The 19,010-nt window shown below is 34.8% G+C and overlaps 1 protein-coding gene across 2 annotated transcripts in view; it reads left to right on the top strand.

Moving 5' to 3' along the window:
• The first annotated feature begins 744 nt into the window (after positions 1–744).
• Positions 745–19,010, top strand: part of LOC132553033 (semaphorin-2A-like) — a 73,651-nt gene continuing 55,385 nt past the window's right edge. For both annotated transcript variants that reach the window (XM_060217238.1, XM_060217237.1), the window contains exon 1: positions 745–960. The gene's annotated coding sequence lies outside the window, so the exon portion shown is untranslated. The remainder of the gene's footprint in view (positions 961–19,010) is intronic.

Raw genomic sequence — 19,010 nt, 5'->3', positions numbered from 1 at the left:
CAGATGGACAAACACACTCCATGTCTTTGTTTTGTCAAGTGTACACGTCTATTAATGTTAGATTTAGGTTTTTTTCCTTTGACAATTTTTTTCTGATTTATGCTAACATTTTTACTTTGAAGACATTACAATGGAAACACTTGAGGATTTACCTCCCTTTGATAAACGGTTTTGAACAGGTGATTAACACAGATTATCTAGGGAGGAAAGATGCACTTGCTTACTGCATTTTTGTGATTCACTTATGGTGTTTCAGAAACTATTTTTATAAATAGGCTTTTTGCATTATAAACCTGAATTCACCTGCACTGTCTTATCATCAATTCTATCTTGTATTGTTATCATGGTAATAAGTCACACTACACTACTTTTATCTACAAAACAATACCTCACAGTTTCTGAAGGACACCTTGAGAACTGACCTTCTTAAGTCTTAGATAGCTTTTGATGATAACTTTGTCAATAAGTCTACATTGAAGCATACAATAAGTTGTACAGAAATTTAAATAAAAATAACCTTAAATTACTATCCATATCTATACATCATTTTACAGGAATTAGTTATATTAATACAAAGAGTGAGAACTGCCATATCTGTAATAGATATTAAGATGAGGAACAAGATAATGTTTGATGTAGTTGCTGGTGATACTGCTTGTTTGGTTTTGAGATGACCCCCAACTTTGCATGCCCATATGTACTTCCCTGGCAGATGTGTTGGAAGTCATTACACACAAGCTAGCTTGTACGCTATTTTCCTACTGACCCTTATACTACTGATTTTCTGTCTCCACAGTTGACCCCCAGGGTATCACAGGGATCAACTGTCACACACCACTCCAGCAGGAAGTCAAGAAATCAGACTTGGACATATTTTATTTGTGATAGTGGAGTATTTTCTCTGGATATATGTGTAAACACAAAAGCTCAGCCTCCGCAGCCATAAGGGATGATGTAAAGGTAAGTCCTGTACACTGTTGATACACTTACAAGGGATTCTTCATGCACGTTTCACTTTGTGACTTAACATAAGATATCAGATAAAGTGTTGTCTAGTTAAGTTTGACTGTAGCTGAAATGTATTTAGTAAAGCTTAAGAGTATATATAGAGGTGTTAAAGGTTGTATGGCAGCCTAGTTGAAGTGTGTTTCGTCAATCTACTGAATCCATGTTTCCAGATGTAGATATGTCGTGATTAATTTTGTTTAGACCATGTAAGATTTTAGACACATCACTCCATCATTCCTTGGTAACTATATTTATACTCTACATGGACAAAAATCTGGTATTTTCTAAAGTACTTACTACATTGATTTCCTTGCCTTAATATGTATGTATCATTACAGTATTTAATGACACCGGGGGTTCACATTTAAAGTACTTAGATTTTAACGTATAGTTCTTAACACTGTGATACATACATATACGTGGAGAAATTTGACATATTTACACACATTATAAACATGTTATAGGGGGTTGGAGGTCGAGGATTAGTCATTTTATATTATGTGGAGTTTTTAATTAAAGAAATATATCCTGTCTTATTGAAAACTTCTTTACAAAAATATCACTCTTATGTTAATTATCAACAAAGTATAATTATAGCAAAACAGTAACATTGTCATATTAGATATTAATCCTGTTTAGGAAGTCAATTATTTTTCATTTATGTTGTTGAATTCTGGCAAGTGTATATTCATTCTGACAAAGTGTTCCTGTGTTTATAAATAGTAATAAAACTGTGCTGCAGGGAAAAAGGAGAAATGATGTAGTTAACAAGAAGAGCACTGTATGTTTGATTTAATATGATGATGACGTATTAACCCACACTGGAAATAGTATGTGGATTTTAATGTTATATTGACTGATTTCACTAGTGTGATCCATAACCTGATAGAGAGAGAAACATGATGCCTGTGTTATGAACATTGACTGGCCATTTGGGTATGTTCTCCATTAGCATGTTGATGCTGGGAACAGAGAGGGAGTGAGGTGAAATGAATTAGAACTTCACATGCCTAGTCATGAAATCAACATTGCATTATTGATCAGCTAGAGCACATTATAGCAGCCACATCAGCTATTGTTAGGGGCAAAAACCCAGCAAATACTGTTGCCGTGGCAATTCTCAATTTTCAGACAGCATATCTGGATTTAGTATCAACACACACCATTGATTTTTAAATATTTACATCTTTCCTTTGTTTACTTCTCACCATAAAGGGGAGTGACTAAAATCATTGAGAACGTACTAAAATTATCCTGATTGGAAAATCTTCCAGACATACTTAGCAAATGTGGAAGCTGCATTTTGTAGCTTTTAATTTTGATATGTTGAGCTTCTATCAAAATTTTGGTCTTAAATGTTTACTGGTAAAGATGATCCATATCTATATGGTAAGATATTTTTAAGTGTTGATTATATAACATATTGTCTGATCATTTCATGTCACTGTATTGATGTAAAAAGCACCTGGAAAACTTCTATTTAAAAATAACTGCTTAATTTCTTAATTACTGGAAAGCAGCTTTCATATTGAAACTGATACAATTATGGAAACCATGTACAACCCTAGATTTCGTTAACTGAGAAAAGCCAGGATAGAAGGTGTGTTTGGCAAAGGTGGTGCTTGAAAAATGTTTATGAGAGTTTGCTAATAAGAATAGGGAGCTGCAGTTGAAACAGTGATTATGATTGGACCAATCATTTGTAAAATAGTATTGATATTCTAGTGCTGAAGGTCATTCATCACCAGTCTATTGTTGATACGTTGTAAAACACCATTTTCTCAAAGAAAATACCTCCTTTTGCATGTGTGTGTAAAATACCTCCTTTTGCATGTGTGTGTAAAATACCTCCTTTTTACATGTATGTGTAAAATACCTCCTTTTGCATGTGTGTGTAAAATACCTCCTTTTGCATGTGTGTGTAAAATACCTCCTTTTGCATGTGTGTGTAAAATACCTCCTTTTGCATGTGTGTGTAAAATACCTCCTTTTGCATGTGTGTGTAAAATACCTCCTTTTGCATGTGTGTGTAAAATACCTCCTTTTGCATGTGTGTGTAAAATACCTCCTTTTGCATGTGTGTGTAAAATACCTCCTTTTGCATGTGTGTGTAAAATACCTCCTTTTGCATGTGTGTGTAAAATACCTCCTTTTGCATGTGTGTGTAAAATACCTCCTTTTGCATGTGTGTGTAAAATACCTCCTTTTGCATGTGTGTGTAAAATACCTCCTTTTTACATGTGTGTGTAAAATACCTCCTTTTGCATGTGTGTGTAAAATACCTCCTTTTGCATGTGTGTGTAAAATACCTCCTTTTGCATGTGTGTGTAAAATACCTCCTTTTACATGTATGTGTAAAATACCTCCTTTTGCATGTGTGTGTAAAATACCTCCTTTTGCATGTATGTGTAAAATACCTCCTTTTTACATGTGTGTGTAAAATACCTCCTTTTGCATGTGTGTGTAAAATACCTCCTTTTTACATGTGTGTGTAAAATACCTCCTTTTGCATGTGTGTGTAAAATACCTCCTTTTGCATGTGTGTGTAAAATACCTCCTTTTACATGTGTGTGTAAAATACCTCCTTTTACATGTGTGTGTAAAATACCTCCTTTTACATGTGTGTGTAAAATACCTCCTTTTGTGTGTGTATGTGTGTGTGTAAAATACCTCCTTTTGCATGTGTGTGTAAAATACCTCCTTTTACATGTGTGTGTAAAATACCTCCTTTTGCATGTGTGTGTAGTAGTTATACCTAACATTTATTAACACACCTGTGTTAGGACAGAATCTTTTTGAGTGCACTAATTTATTTGCAAGTGAATTTTTACCTTGTTTACTGTGTAAAGCCCATCATTATACCAAACTTACCTATTAAACACCCTTAGGGCTATATATGATAGAAGTGTTGGCTGTTGGTCGACAGTGTTAATATAAACACACACCTGCCTACTCATTTCTGTAGCCATCATTTATCAGAGTGACCAACTGTTTGGTTTACCCTGAAATCAATCAACACAGAAATTTTGGCCCCAGAATAAAAACCTCTACCTATACAGCTACATTTCTCGACAATAATTCTACATCATTGATTTTGTTGATTCCTAGTAAATAAGACAGATCAGATTCTTGTGATAGGGATGTAGGACTACTGGTGGACCTGCTCTATTTAGAATCCTTTAACTGTCTGATACATAGGAATCTTGTCAATAAGGTATTCAGCGAAATTAGTCTTTGTTTGGTTTTTCTTTTTACATTAGGCTCTAGAAATGAAAAGTTGTTTGGGAAAGAGTTATTCTGATAATACACATATGTAAGTTAAAATCTGAATATCTGCATTAAGTAAAGACAATTTCCTAAAGCTATTGTATTGTAATGGTATTTGTACCCTTTTTTTTCACATTTAACATTAATTCTCAGTCGATGATATCTATGAATAGAACTTTATAAGTAATCAAATTTCTGCAGTTTTACACTGGTTTACAAGTATAAAATTTGAATACATAAGATCTCAACAATCCTGACTTAGTTAAAAATAGAACTTCTTCTAATTAGGATACATAAATAGCTTGTTGTTATTATTGAGTGTGATTATCTAGATATTGTATCAAACATTTATCGGATTATACAGAAAGTTTGAAATCAGTCATTTAACTGTGTCAGATTTATAACAGGAAGTGATCGTGGAAGTTATCCAGGAAACTAGATAGATTTTCCCTTCATTAGCTCTCTGAGGAGATATCAATATCCTTAAAAGTCATTTATATGTGTTCAGATTTTCCATGGGGAAACAGCATTTTCAAAATTCAAAATTAAGTAATGTATATTCGTTACAAGTAATCTGTGGTAACATAAAAGGTAGGAAACAATTTAATCATTCATGACTCTTTAGAAATATGTTGGATAATTCCTATCGAAGTTTTCTCCTATCTAACCTAAGTTAACTTGTTATTGAAGAATTTACTACTTAACAGTATACAGTATAGAGGAGATTACATGTGGACATTGCTACTAAGGGGAGGTAAGTTTGATTGATGGGTTCCGGGACAGCACATACCTGGGGTACCTCGTTACAGACAGTAGCCATACATGCTCCAAATTGACTTTAGGCATCATAATGTATACAAGCTGGATAATCAACGAAATTACTTTTGGGTAAATACTTCACAGCTATAAATAGAACAACCTAATCAGGAAGTTAGGAACTTATAAACACCAGTCTCAACATGGAATTTGTAAGCCAAGCCCATGTTACAGACCACATATTACAGTTGGTGCCATATAGATTGGAGGATGTCTGATGTTTGTTTCTGGTTTTTAATTATGTGAAGTATCAATGCTCTATTGCTGAACTTATATAACTGATAAAGGAAACCCTTCTCAAAGGGCACCTGTTTTCTATTTTTAGAATACATACCTCAAATTATCATTTTAATGTGTTGACAACCTGTTAATTATGAATATAGATATAAACTTAATCTATTTTACAACAATTGCGAAGCAAGTTTCCCCAACTTATACTAATCACTCTTGTTGGCCCGGATGTCAGTGTGTGAGGGGTCATATTGTGGGAGGAAACCGGAGTACCAGGGGAAAACCCACGTGGTCGGGCAGATGACCCCATACCTTTTCACGTCCGTTCCGGAAATCGAACCCCGGTTAATTATAAGTTTCTCTCTTTCATTTTTTTTCTTGTGTGTAACAGGTTGTATAGACGTGTGTGAGTGTGATAATATAGAACAGAATAATTGTGCAATGAGGGTTTAAAAGATTTTGTGCAACCTTGATAAAAAAAAAAACTGATACCACTGTTATCTATGTCGGTTATTTATCAATGGTCTCAATTGTAACCTAAATATAGTGTGCTGTTATTTTAGTTGTTACTTGGAAACAGCGACGTGCCTCTGGTAAGAAGATTTACTAATATCCAAATTATATTATGTAAATTAGATTGACAGAATTGATTACGTGAAACACATGTATGTTTTGTTTAGTGTAACTGTGTCATTTTTTTGGCCCTATAATACAATTCCAGATCATTTTAGGAGTACCAAGTTAAACATTTATTGATTTCTGATCATCAGCAACAGTTTGGATCAATAATGTTTAGTAACAGCCTTGTGTAGAAAATGTAGTAAATGATTAATGTAGTATTGGGGATTATAATACAAAATGGTTTCCACTCGTTTCTTAGGTAAACTGGATTTAAATTTCTCAAGTGTAGCTCACTGAGTGGACATCTTTCTACTTACCGCCTGCTGTAACAAAAACTGGTAATTAGACATGATTAGTATAAAGAATGAGGGATGAAGCATTTACCCATATACCTTCTTCTGTTTGTGATTTTGTCCATTATATACAAGAGACTAGTTTATTAATGGCTTCCTGTCTATAATATAGGATCCACCTGTTTGTTAATCTTCGTGTTGTACTAAATAGCTGTACATAGAGGAGAGAGTAAATGTTTCCTGCAATGTGAGCAACATTTTTCCCTTTGTACATGTATAGTTTTCATGATATAAGTAGAAATGTAAATGGTAGCACAATGAAAACAATGTTTATACATTATGCTGATTTTGAACATTATGTGTCTGTGAGGTTGATCTTCATATTGTTGACCCCATGTAGATATTGCCAACTGTTCCTGAATAACTGAAGGAGGCTAGGACAAGGAAATAAATAGCTATATATAGGAGGCTAGGACAAGGAAATAAATAACTATATATAGGAGGCTGGGACATAGATATAAAAAGCTATATATAGGAGGCTAGGACAAGGAAATAAATAACTATATATAGGAGGCTAGGACAAGGAAATAAATAACTATATATAGGAGGCTAGGACAAGGAAATAAATAACTATATATAGGAGGCTGGGACATAGATATAAAAAGCTATATATAGGAGGCTAGGACATGGAAATAAATAACTATATATAGGAGGCTAGGACAAGGAAATAAATAACTATATATAGGAGGCTGGGACATAGATATAAAAAGCTATATATAGGAGGCTGGGATGTCCCCTTTTATGGTAATTAACAGTAAGTTGGTACTACTATATAAGGATATTAGTTGTCTCTTTAAAGGATAAATTTGTATGTGACAACCAATTTAGTGTTTATCTGCCAATTGCACTCATGCTAGCACAAATTTTCTGTCGATTTTCATCAGTCTAGAAGTTGTCAAATTGGAACTGCATTGTTCTTTTGAGTCTGAAGTAAGTCTCTTTTGTGATTTTTTCCCCGATGTGAATCTTATAACAGCTAATAGTTTCAATTTGTTTTAATTTTCTTTAATTTTGGAATGATTAAAACACTTAGCTACTTAGCTTCTGTTGAAGCACCTTTTAGCCTTTCTATATATAAATATTTTATTGACTCTGGTGACTGTAATTGCACTCTTGTAGTGCATTCACGAAAAGATGAGATCACTTCACATTTGTATCTGGAACTATGACATCACTCCATGTGCAGCAACAGTTTCCTGTCATTTTGGATTTTGTCAAGGCCAGCTCTGTAAAACAGAGATTCCCATCAAATCTTGTGAAATATTGACTTCTTGTCTCCAAGTCTTAGTTCAATGCCGTGACAGTTGCCATTGCAGTCAGCTCTGTTGGGTAATTACCATAAAATAACCTGGTGTGATGGTCTGAATCACTGGGGAGATGACTGATATTTCTAGGACTTGTTAGTGGGAAAGATCAGTGTTGACAATCTGGGGCCAGAATACATAACCGTTAAACTTTCTTGTTATCATCTGTCATTATTGTACAATACTCTATAACATAAAATGTTCATGTCTACTTTCTTTTTGTGGTTTAAGCCTAATAAACCCTTTCAAGGTTGAAAACTTGCGTGATTGTACACAAAATTCTTGAATTCTATAATATGAAAACTTATTTGTTGCGTGTCTTTAGCCACGAAAACAACAGATGTTTCTACACAAATTTATGTTATGAAGCAAATACTGCTTTATGGACCCATCTTGGTTCTCTCTACACAGTCTTCCATTCTTCTTGGTTCTGTATCGCTGGAAATCATAGAATTAGATATTTCATTATCAGGAGTTGTCTCCCTTGATTTTTTCTCAGTTTAGAGGAAAAACAATATGTATAAATGTAAAATGTTAGAAACAAAAATGTTTATTGATACAAAAGAACAAAGACGTTAATTCAAATCTTCCTTAGGTGATGGAAGCTTTATAAAGCAAATTTTCCCAAAAACAAGATTTCTGTAAATGCCTGGGAATGTATGAAATGTACACTTGACATTGGGTTCTATTATCATTTAGGTACATCTCATTGGATGTAGATTGGCTTCAAATTATAGGCCTCATCCATATAGTGGATACCACACAACTATTACCACACAGCTGTTGCAGTAATTAATTGAATGACTGCAGTATAGTAGTACTGAGTCAGCATTTGAGTTGGCTGTTAGGGATGACGTTTGACCTTTCATGGTGCAGCCACTGCAGTCGTATGGAGTGTCTCTGCTGAGATCTTTTTCATAGTAACAGATAGTTCATATCAACCTGTATTCTTGTGAGACATTGTACTCAGTCCTCTTTACATTAGCAAGGGTGTAGAGTCTTTACAGGTGTTATGCTCCATGCAGACTTATGTATTTTCATCAGCTATGCCTTTACATAAGATCAAAAGTCGGACGTCATTTAATTTCATTGTGTTGGCGTGTAGCTAATAAGTCTCAAATGGTTTCCACACAAAGGGCAAATTCCTGAACAAACTTTCTAGTTTTTCAGAGGTATGCCTCAGTGTGACTGTCTAACATTTTCATGCTCTAGTTTCACTGTAACAAAGTTTGACATTTATGATAGTTTAAACAACAATATATGTCTAACCCAACAAACATTGTACTGAGAAGTATAAAAAACAATCCTCCATCAAACTTGATACCAACGCAAAATACTTCTTCATTTTCTGTCTGGAAAAAAATTGCTGAGGAGCAAGCACTGTTTGCATCTTATCCAAATACCTTTCAGAACTATTGACATTATCAGGTTTGAAGGTGAAGGAAAAACAAGTTTTGAGACAGATTTTTTTCAGCATTATCATAGTTATAATTATCTACGTCTGTGTTGAATAGCCATTGCGATCGTTGGTGTGTTTTTGTCTAGCTAGTTATGGTGGCCGTCAGGTATGGCTAGTATTACTTCTAAGCATTGTGTGTATTATTGTCAGTGTCATTATGTCTTGAGATAACATCCAAGACTATTATAAACCAGCAGAGACTGTGTGTGAAACTCATAAGGGTACATAGGTCTTTCCTTCTAACAAAAAATGCAAATATATATTAAAAAGGTCACTGATGTCTGACCTGTCTCTATCATATTCTATAGGGAAATAGCACAAGGTGCAATAAAAAAGACGAGATAAGTTATACCAAAAAAAGGGTGCGACATTTTTTTTGTGTAGATAAATTTTAATATTCATAGATATCATATGTCTATGGCCAATGGAAAAATTAATGTCCGTTGTTATTACGACCCAGACGTATAGTATGTAAAACTGAGGAGCGTTTTTGTATAATAAATATTGAAAACAGATGTGAGGACAAGCATGAGTCCTTTTGTGGTTTATAGGGTATAACACACCAATGATCAAAAACATTTACTGAGTAGTAAGGTTAAAGGTTAAAAAAATATGTAATTTCATAAATAAATTCTTTTGTGTATTTTGTAATTGGTAGATTTATAATAGATATATATTGAAATAGAAATTCAATTGATAATTCATGAAACAGAAAATATGTCACATTATTATAATCAAATGATAAAAATGTATTTCCACACATCAAAATACTATCAGTATATTCCACCAGTTTATACTTTGTCCAAAGGGAGATTGATCACTGAAAAAATCTAGTCTGCCATTGACTGAGGTAGATTAAAATCCAGTGGCCACAGACTTATTACATACTTTAAGGTACTCCCATCACTTTACTTTCAATAATTTGTTGATGTTTGTGACAACACTACTGTCTGGCACTTAGCTTTGAAATCATTATTCATTTCCCTGTTAATATTATGTATTATGTACATGATGGACCATTTAGTCATCAATCCTAATTAATTTACAGATTGATGAAATAGAGAAATGAAATGTCCTAAACCAGTTATAACCTTAAGTGAAAGTTAGTTGTTTCATATGTATATTTATATATTAAGGCTGTTGTGATATGATATTATAATAGAACATAATGTGTACAGATGAATAGGTACAACCAAGTGTGGTGACCCTTGACCTTATCATGAACTAGTTAGAGCAGAAGTCCTGACCTATGAGGGGGACACAGGAGTTTAAAGTTACATTACTCAGCAAAAAAGTTCTACATGAAATAAGGAGGTTAAATATAAGGTGATGACACCTGTAATTCTGATGAAGTAAAGCTTTTTGTAATTGGTAGTACTAGGATATCACTGACCTGATGATGGACTATTTCTGGTGAGGTGATATTATGATATTACATGTACAGACTGTAAGGTGCCTGTCCTAAGCAACAGTATATATCCTCACAATTGAATATAGTAAAGACAAATTCTTTTTAATGTCTGTCGAAAATTTTATGTTCAAACGTAATCTTTTGTAATGTGTAGCACTTGATACAGATTGACGGAGTTTCCCATTTGTCAGTGGTAATGTATACACTTAATTAGCTGATCTATAATGTGAGTTCAAGTTAATTTTCCTTGAAAGATAAATCAAGGTTTGTATTGGTTTCCAGGATAATATTACACTTGGTAATGTATACACTTAATTAGCTGATCTATAATGCGAGTTCAAGTTAATTTTCCTTGAAAGGTTTCAGATGCATTGTAAATTAAAGAATTTTCAGACAAAATCGGTTTCGGTGGAAAGAGTATGCTTGTACATTATATAATACAAGGATTTGTGTTGGTTTCCATGGAAATATTACACTTGTACAGTATATAAATCAAGGATTTGTATTGGTTTCCATGGAAATATTACACTTGTACAGTATATAATACAAGGATTTGTATTGGTTTCCATGGAAATATTTCACTTGTACAGTATATAATACAAGGATTTGTATTGGTTTCCATGGAAATATTACACTTGTACAGTATATATAATACAAGGATATTTCCATAAATATTACACTTGTACAGTATATAATACAAGGATTTGTATTGGTTTCCATGGAAATATTACACTTGTACAGTATATAATACAAGGATTTGTGTTGGTTTCCATGGAAATATTACACTTGTACAGTATATAATACAAGGATTTGTATTGGTTTCCATGGAAATATTACACTTGTACATTATATAATACAAGGATTTGTGTTGGTTTCCATGGAAATATTTCACTTGTATAGTATATAATTGATTTCTGCTATAAAAACTTTCAGTACTCTGAATGTATTCTCCTTGAAATATTACTTATATACAGATTTACAGAATATGTTCAAAGATTCTCTGAAGTTTTATTAGAATTTGTGTAAAGAAGTCTTATTTCTTAATGCTGTTTCATAGTCTTAAGAGTTAATTGGTGTTTAATTTTCTAGATGGATATCTTAATACGTCTCAATACAATATTTATTATCCAGAAAGAGATTTGAAGAAAGAAGGTTTGTGAGGTTGGATGGAAATACCAGTTCTGTTGATTCTGTGTTACTGTGTGTATTTCTTGGTGTTAATCATGAAGGAAGCAGCTCTGATGTCAGGTTCTGACTACAGTTCATTATTAACATGGTAGTTATTTATTCCAATTACAATATAATACAAAAGGAGGAAAAAAGCTGATTGCTGTGAGTAGGATGTCTTAGACTTCGGCCATGTGGTAGTGAGAAGCTTGTTCTAATGTTGGGTTTGTATATACATGGTACAGCAGTATGTCTCTTTTCACTTATGTATTACTGCAAAAGTTTCCTTCAGAGAATCTTGTTACTGCCAGGAAAGGATGGTTCATCCTACTGATGTTTATAAACTTTTCACTATGACATGCCGCATCAAAAAGATGGATATATCTTATTTACCGGTACCACCCTGAAAACAAGTGACCTCGACAAACTTGGGGCAACGTAGGAATTCAGCATCAAGCATACATAATCATCTTTATTATCATTCTACTCTGAAAAAATATAGAGGGTTTACTAACACTCATTACATGGTCACATATCACAAATGTGTATGCATTTCTAGTCAACGGCATGTTGCCAAGTTGATAAATATGCTGAGAAGTGTTGAAAATGGTTTCACATATCGCTTAGGAATATACCTCATTTCTTATTGAGCAACAATTATATTCAGCAATGAGATTTTTTTCATTGGTGTGGGCCATTGTTTCCGATGTACAGGAAGTGAAACAGCAAGGAAGTCCATCACAAGGTACACCATATAACTTCAACAGGGTAAAGTCTGTTATTTTAATGAATATTTCCTATTTTTGTAAATTATTTCAAATTCCGTTGTCGTTCTGAAAATGCTTCCCAAAAAAAGCTGTAATGTTGTACAGTTGTTGGTTTACATCATTGTCTTGCCTCTGAAATTTGATTTTCTTCAGGTTTGACATTATAGTACTGCTTACAGAATACAACACAGTTTCTGTATTAGTTAATTGACACATAGTGATGTATAGGTGTACAACATGCAGGTTAGGTACCTGCTTTGCATGAGCTAGAAACATGCTGCAAATTCCAATGCAAGTCATTGACAAATGTTGGGAATTCCTGTTTCATTAGCTGTAGACTTGCAACATGTTGTCCTGACATCTTGGTTCAGCAGTCACATTGTTTGGCTATATATAGTAATGACAGGGTAGGAGAGAAAACTTGCTCTAGTTATGTGATAGACAGAAGAAATAACATGGGTATGAGAGAAAGCTCGTTCTAGTTATGTGATAGACAGAAGAAATAACATGGGTATGAGAGAAAGCTCGTTCTAGTTATGTGATAGACAGAAGAAATAACATGGGTATGAGAGAAAGCTCGTTCTAGTTATGTGATAGACAGAAGAAATAACATGGGTATGAGAGAAAGCTCGTTCTAGTTATGTGATAGACAGAAGAAATAACATGGGTATGAGAGAAAACTTGCTCTAGTTATGTGATAGACAGAAGAAATAACATGGGTATGAGAGAAAACTTGCTCTAGTTATGTGATAGACAGAAGAAATAACATGGGTATGAGAGAAAGCTTGTTCTAGTTATGTGATAGACAGAAGAAATAACATGGATACGAGACAAAGCTTGTTCTTGTTATGTATGTTATGTGTTACTGTGTGTAACTAGTGTTATAAGTTTGGCGGAGACGGGGACTTATTCATGATATGTCAGGGTTTCAAATTAGATAGATAATGTCATGCCTTTTGTAACTCTTCCTTGTTTCAATTAGGAGTTTCAAATGAAAGAGTTTCTGTTGCTTTTCATTAAGCATACAAATCTCCCAATTTCTGTGTTTTATTGGGACTTAGTTTTACAGTTAATAATGTATAGTGAACATACTGGTAATTTCATCAAATTTCTGTGCATGAAGGCCTTACACTGCATTGTTGATTAATACTCCTTTCAGCAAATGAAATTGTGTATCATTTTTTAATCAGTTGTGAAATTATTGATTTCTTCTGGTATGCATCAGTATTTCAGAGCATGAAACTTTGCTGTATATAAAGTTTTAATCATCAGGTTGGGATTTCCTGACAATAATGGAACTGCTGTATGAATCCTGTTTTTAATTACAGAGTCACGATGAATTTCGTTTTCTTACTGTACGAAGACGAGAACACACTTGTGCATTAGTTAACCAACACACTATTGCAATGTCAATGAAACTGCAAAATTAACATCTTTTCAAGCAGCAGTCAGGAGACTTGCTCAACATTGAACTGTCAAATTAAACCGAATTGTGAAAAACGTGTAGGTTATGCAGAAATAACATGTAAACTGTAATCCTTCAGAGATTAACAGCATTCAGAGATTGACAGGGTTAGGGTACTATACCACAAATCCTTCAGAGATTGACAGGGTTAGGGTGTTATACCAGTAATCCTTCAGAGATTGACAGGGTTAGGGTGTTATACCAGTAATCCTTCAGAGATTGACAGGGTTAGGGTGTTATACCAGTAATCCTTCAGAGATTGACAGGGTGTAGGGTGATATACCAGTAATCCTTCAGAGATTGACAGGGTTAGGGTACTATACCAGTAATCCTTCAGAGATTGACAGGGTTAGGGTGTTATACCAGTAATCCTTCAGAGATTGACAGGGTTAGGGTACTATACCACAAATCCTTCAGAGATTGACAGGGTTAGGGTGTTATACCAGTAATCCTTCAGAGATTGACAGGGTTAGGGTGTTATACCAGTAATCCTTCAGAGATTGACAGGGTTAGGGTGTTATACCAGTAATCCTTCAGAGATTGACAGGGTTAGGGTGTTATACCAGTATTCCTTCAGAGATTGACAGGGTTAGGGTACTATACCAGTATTCCTTCAGAGATTGACAGGGTTAGGGTGTTATACCAGTAATCCTTCAGAGATTGACAGGGTTAGGGTGTTATACCAGTAATCCTTCAGAGATTGACAGGGTTAGGGTGTTATACCAGTAATCCTTCAGAGATTGACAGGGTTAGGGTGTTATACCAGTAATCCTTCAGAGATTGACAGGGTTAGGGTGTTATACCAGTAATCCTTCAGAGATTGACAGGGTTAGGGTGTTATACCAGTAATCCTTCAGAGATTGACAGGGTTAGGGTACTATACCAGTAATCCTTCAGAGATTGACAGGGTTAGGGTGTTATACCAGTAATCCTTCAGAGATTGACAGGGTTAGGGTGTTATACCAGTAATCCTTCAGAGATTGACAGGGTTAGGGTGTTCTACCAGTAATCCTTCAGAGATTGACAGGGTTAGGGTGTTATACCAGTAATCCTTCAGAGATTGACAGGGTTAGGGTGTTATACCAGTAATCCTTCAGAGATTGACAGGGTTAGGGTGTTATACCAGTAATCCTTCAGAGATTGACAGGGTTAGGGTGTTATACCAGTAATCCTTCAGAGATTGACAGGGTTAGGGTACTATACCAGTAATCCTTCAGAGATTGACAGGGTTAGGGTACTATACCAGTAATCCTTCAGAGATTGACAGGGTTAGGGTGTTATACCAGTATTCCTTCAGAGATTGACAGGGTTAGGGTGTTATAACCCCATCTGTTGCATCAGCTTCCAAGTTGTCCATGAACCATCTGTGAGTGAATACCAACATCACAATCCAACAACAGTATACTGTAACACAATGTTAGTGCCCTGTGCTATTGGTTTAGGTCTAGAATGTCACATTAGAATATTAGAATGTGTAGATGTTTTTATAACTATATAATGATAAATGGTCTCTGATCAAATATCTTCCTTAGTGTAAGATCCTCTTGTCTTATACCAATGTTTTCTTTATGTCCTGTAGTAGGCTGAACCACACTACTCATATAGATATCCTTACTTTATGTAGAACTATATGCTAGCTGGCATCAATCAACTGTTTAATGTGGTAGGACGTATGTAAACATTATTTCAAACTTGCCAACAAATTTAATTGATAATCCTGTTTCAAGGAAATTTGAGTTATGTTTCATGAGTCACGTACATATCACTCTCCTATTTCTGATGGATCTGAGTCATTTTTTCTGTTTCTAACAGATAGCAGTTGTAATCCTGTTTCCAGAAGGTATGAGTTTATTTTCCTGTTACCAACAGATAGTGATTTTTCCAATTCCAACAAATGAGTCATTATCCTGTTTCCAACAGAAACGAGTCAATGTCCTGTTTCCAACAGAAGAGTCATTATCCTTTTCAAACAAATATGAGTCATTTTCCTGTTTCCTGCAAATTACTCATTATCCTGTTTCAGATACTGGTTGGAGTCAATTACCTGTTTCCAACTCATGCGAGTTATTGTGCTGTTTACTAAGATGAGTCACTGTTAAGTTTCCTGGTTAGGCAGACTGCAGTTCTGACAGTTCCAGACAGTTCCAGACAGTTCTGACAGTTCCAGACAGTTCCAGACAGTTCTGACAGTTCCAGACAGTTCCAGACAGACAGTTCCAGACAGTTCTGACAGTTCCAGACAGTTCCAGACAGTTCCAAACAGTTCTGACAGTTCCAGACAGTTCCAGACAGTTCTGACAATTCCAGACAGTTCCAGACAGTTCCACACAGTTCTGACAGTTCCAGACAGTTCCAGACAGTTCCAGACAGTTCTGACAGTTCCAGACAGTTCTGACAGTTCCTGACGGTTTTGACAGTTCTAGACAGTTCCAGACAGTTCTGACAGTTCCAGACAGTTCCAGACAGATCTGACAGTTCCAGACAGATCCAAACAGTTCTGACAGTTCCAGACAGTTCTGACAGTTCCAGACGGTTCTGACAGTTCTAGACAGTTCCACACAGTTCTGACAGTTCCAGACAGTTCCAGACAGTTCTGACAGTTCCAGACAGTTCCAGACAGTTCCACACAGTTCTGACAGTTTCAGACAGTTCTGACAGTTCCAGACAGTTCCAGACAGTTCCACACAGTTCTGACAGTTTCAGACAGTTCTGACAGTTTCAGACAGTTCTGACAGTTCCAGACAGTTCTGACAGTTCCAGACAGTTCCAGACAGTTCCACACAGTTCTGACAGTTTCAGACAGTTCTGACAGTTTCAGACAGTTCTGACAGTTCCAGACAGTTCTGACAGTTCCAGACAGTTCTGAAAGTTCCAGACAGTTCCACACAGTTCCACACAGTTCCACACAGTTCTGACAGTTCCAGACAGTTCCAGACAGTTCCACACAGTTCTGACAGTTCTGATAGTTCCAGACAGTTCCAGACAGTTCTGACAGTTCCAGACAGTTCTGTCTTCAATGAATGTACTTGTTTCTGATCATATTTGAAGTTTGAAGGTCAAAATATTAATATTATCAATCCTAAGATTGAACAATGCTGCATATTTGTCATTTTAGTTGGTGTTCTGTTGGTTATGTCTCAATTCAAGGAACTTTAACAACGATCCTTGCTGTTGATAGGATGTAAAATCAATAATAATCAAATATGACCCACCAAATTTATCATACGTATATTTATGTAATTCTTACTCTACATCAAATAGCCTGGTAATGTTTACCTTACTAATACAGTATGTTTATAAGATTCTGTATATATTTACCAGTTATACAAATTAAATATGCTCATGAGCTGCAGTAGGTTATAGGATACCATAATTAATGTCAACTAATCGTATAGAAATTTTTAAAATTTCATTGTGTTTACAATGTTGATTGGCTGCAAACATTTACCAGATAAATAATGTCAACTTTTGACATTTTATCCTCAGCAGGAATTTCCAAATGTCAGGAATCCTATAGCGTCATTTAACTCGCGCACGGAGTCTTGCCTACAAAGGTTACGTCAATTTATATGTCTCAGATTGATTGAGGATATTATGTCGCTAAAGACCACAAGAAACAACTACACTGCAATCATAATAAAACTTCAGTTTCTTTGTGAAGATTTCATCAACATGATGTCCTCTGAGAATTTAATTGATTAGAAAAGTATAAGGTATTCATTGGACCAATCAAGCAGTTGCGTTTCATTTAGCCCATTATCCTGCACAGCCTCTGATCATTACACAAAGTTTTACGTAATCAGCTCATGGTATCTCGTATTCGGCAGATCACAAAGTTCATATCATTGCACCAGTCTTTATGTAATCAGCTAGTATATCTTAGTGTTTTGTGAACCTGTCTGTTCATCTGTTGACATAGATGAAGGGTTCAGTTAACGACTATTCAGATATCTATTTAGGGTCACAAGAACAGGAATTTCATCAGAGAAACAACAATTATCAAACCCTATACAGATGTCATTATCAGGATCAAAGCCAGGCCAACTAATGATATGTGATATTTGGTGTGTCCTTAGTCTATACACCAAACCCTTTGGTTGCCCTTTGAGTCATGAATCTAAAAAGAATGCAAACTCTACATCATGTCTCTTCTATCAAAATGCAGGCGATAACAACTGCACTGGATTGTTTTACTTGGTGAAATTCTTGTCAAGAACCCTGCGATTTCTTTATGAGTTGTTGAGGAAACAGTAGTTCTTGCTTTGATAACTGTTATCAGTCTGGAAGGTAATGGAGGGTTCTTGTAGTTATCCGTTCCGTGCAGTTTGATTTTCAAATTGTAAACAATACATCATCCAAAAACTTATAAAGATCAAATTCAGATTTCAAAATGTACACTACAATAATATTTAATAGGCAATATTTTTGGTCTCTTGATTGGTTCTTGCCAAATATATGTCATGTAGATAAATGTATGTAAAACATTAGAAATGACAAATTATTCTTGTCTTCCAGCTTTCTTGTTAACTAACATTTAGTTGATAACTTATGTCTGGTGCAACAAATATTTTGTATCAGAACTATACTTAGTAAGGAGAGGTGATTTTTGTGAATTTAAGCTAAGGTTATAACAGCATTAAGCGAAGTGTTTCAAGGAAATGATTGCTGGTATATCATTTATGGAAGTTGTTCATTTCAGAGAATGTTGACTCAGCTTTAGCTGAACGGTTGATAGAAACAGAATATATCTAAAGTTTCAGTTAATAAATATCATTCTTTCGGCTTAAATATGAGCATTATGGCAACATATTATCTAGTTAGAATATGTACATTATGTTATGACAGCACATAATCAATTTGAATGTGTACATTATGACAACACACACATTTTGGAAGGTACCTTGTAATACTAGAAAATTATTGATGCTAAAGTTCTCTAGTCAATCAAAGATCATACCAGAATTCTTTAAAGGTCTATAGCGACGATAAAAAGACTGAAATACCCGATGCTTTGAGGTCAGAGTGCCTTATATATAGAGTATATAATGTGAACATTAATTTATAGGGCCTGTCTTACTCCACAATAGGAGGGAGTGAAGTGTATCAAGATCAAAAAACAATGAATTGGATAGAGCGAGGTC

The sequence above is a fragment of the Ylistrum balloti genome, unplaced genomic scaffold (genome assembly GCF_031769215.1).
Source record: "Ylistrum balloti isolate Yb309-2 unplaced genomic scaffold, AGI_CSIRO_Ybal_v1 Utg370292, whole genome shotgun sequence".
In the NCBI taxonomy this organism is placed as follows: domain Eukaryota; kingdom Metazoa; phylum Mollusca; class Bivalvia; order Pectinida; family Pectinidae; genus Ylistrum; species Ylistrum balloti.
The sequence above is the reverse complement of the archived record's forward strand: the minus strand, read 5'-3'. Positions and strand labels throughout refer to the sequence as shown.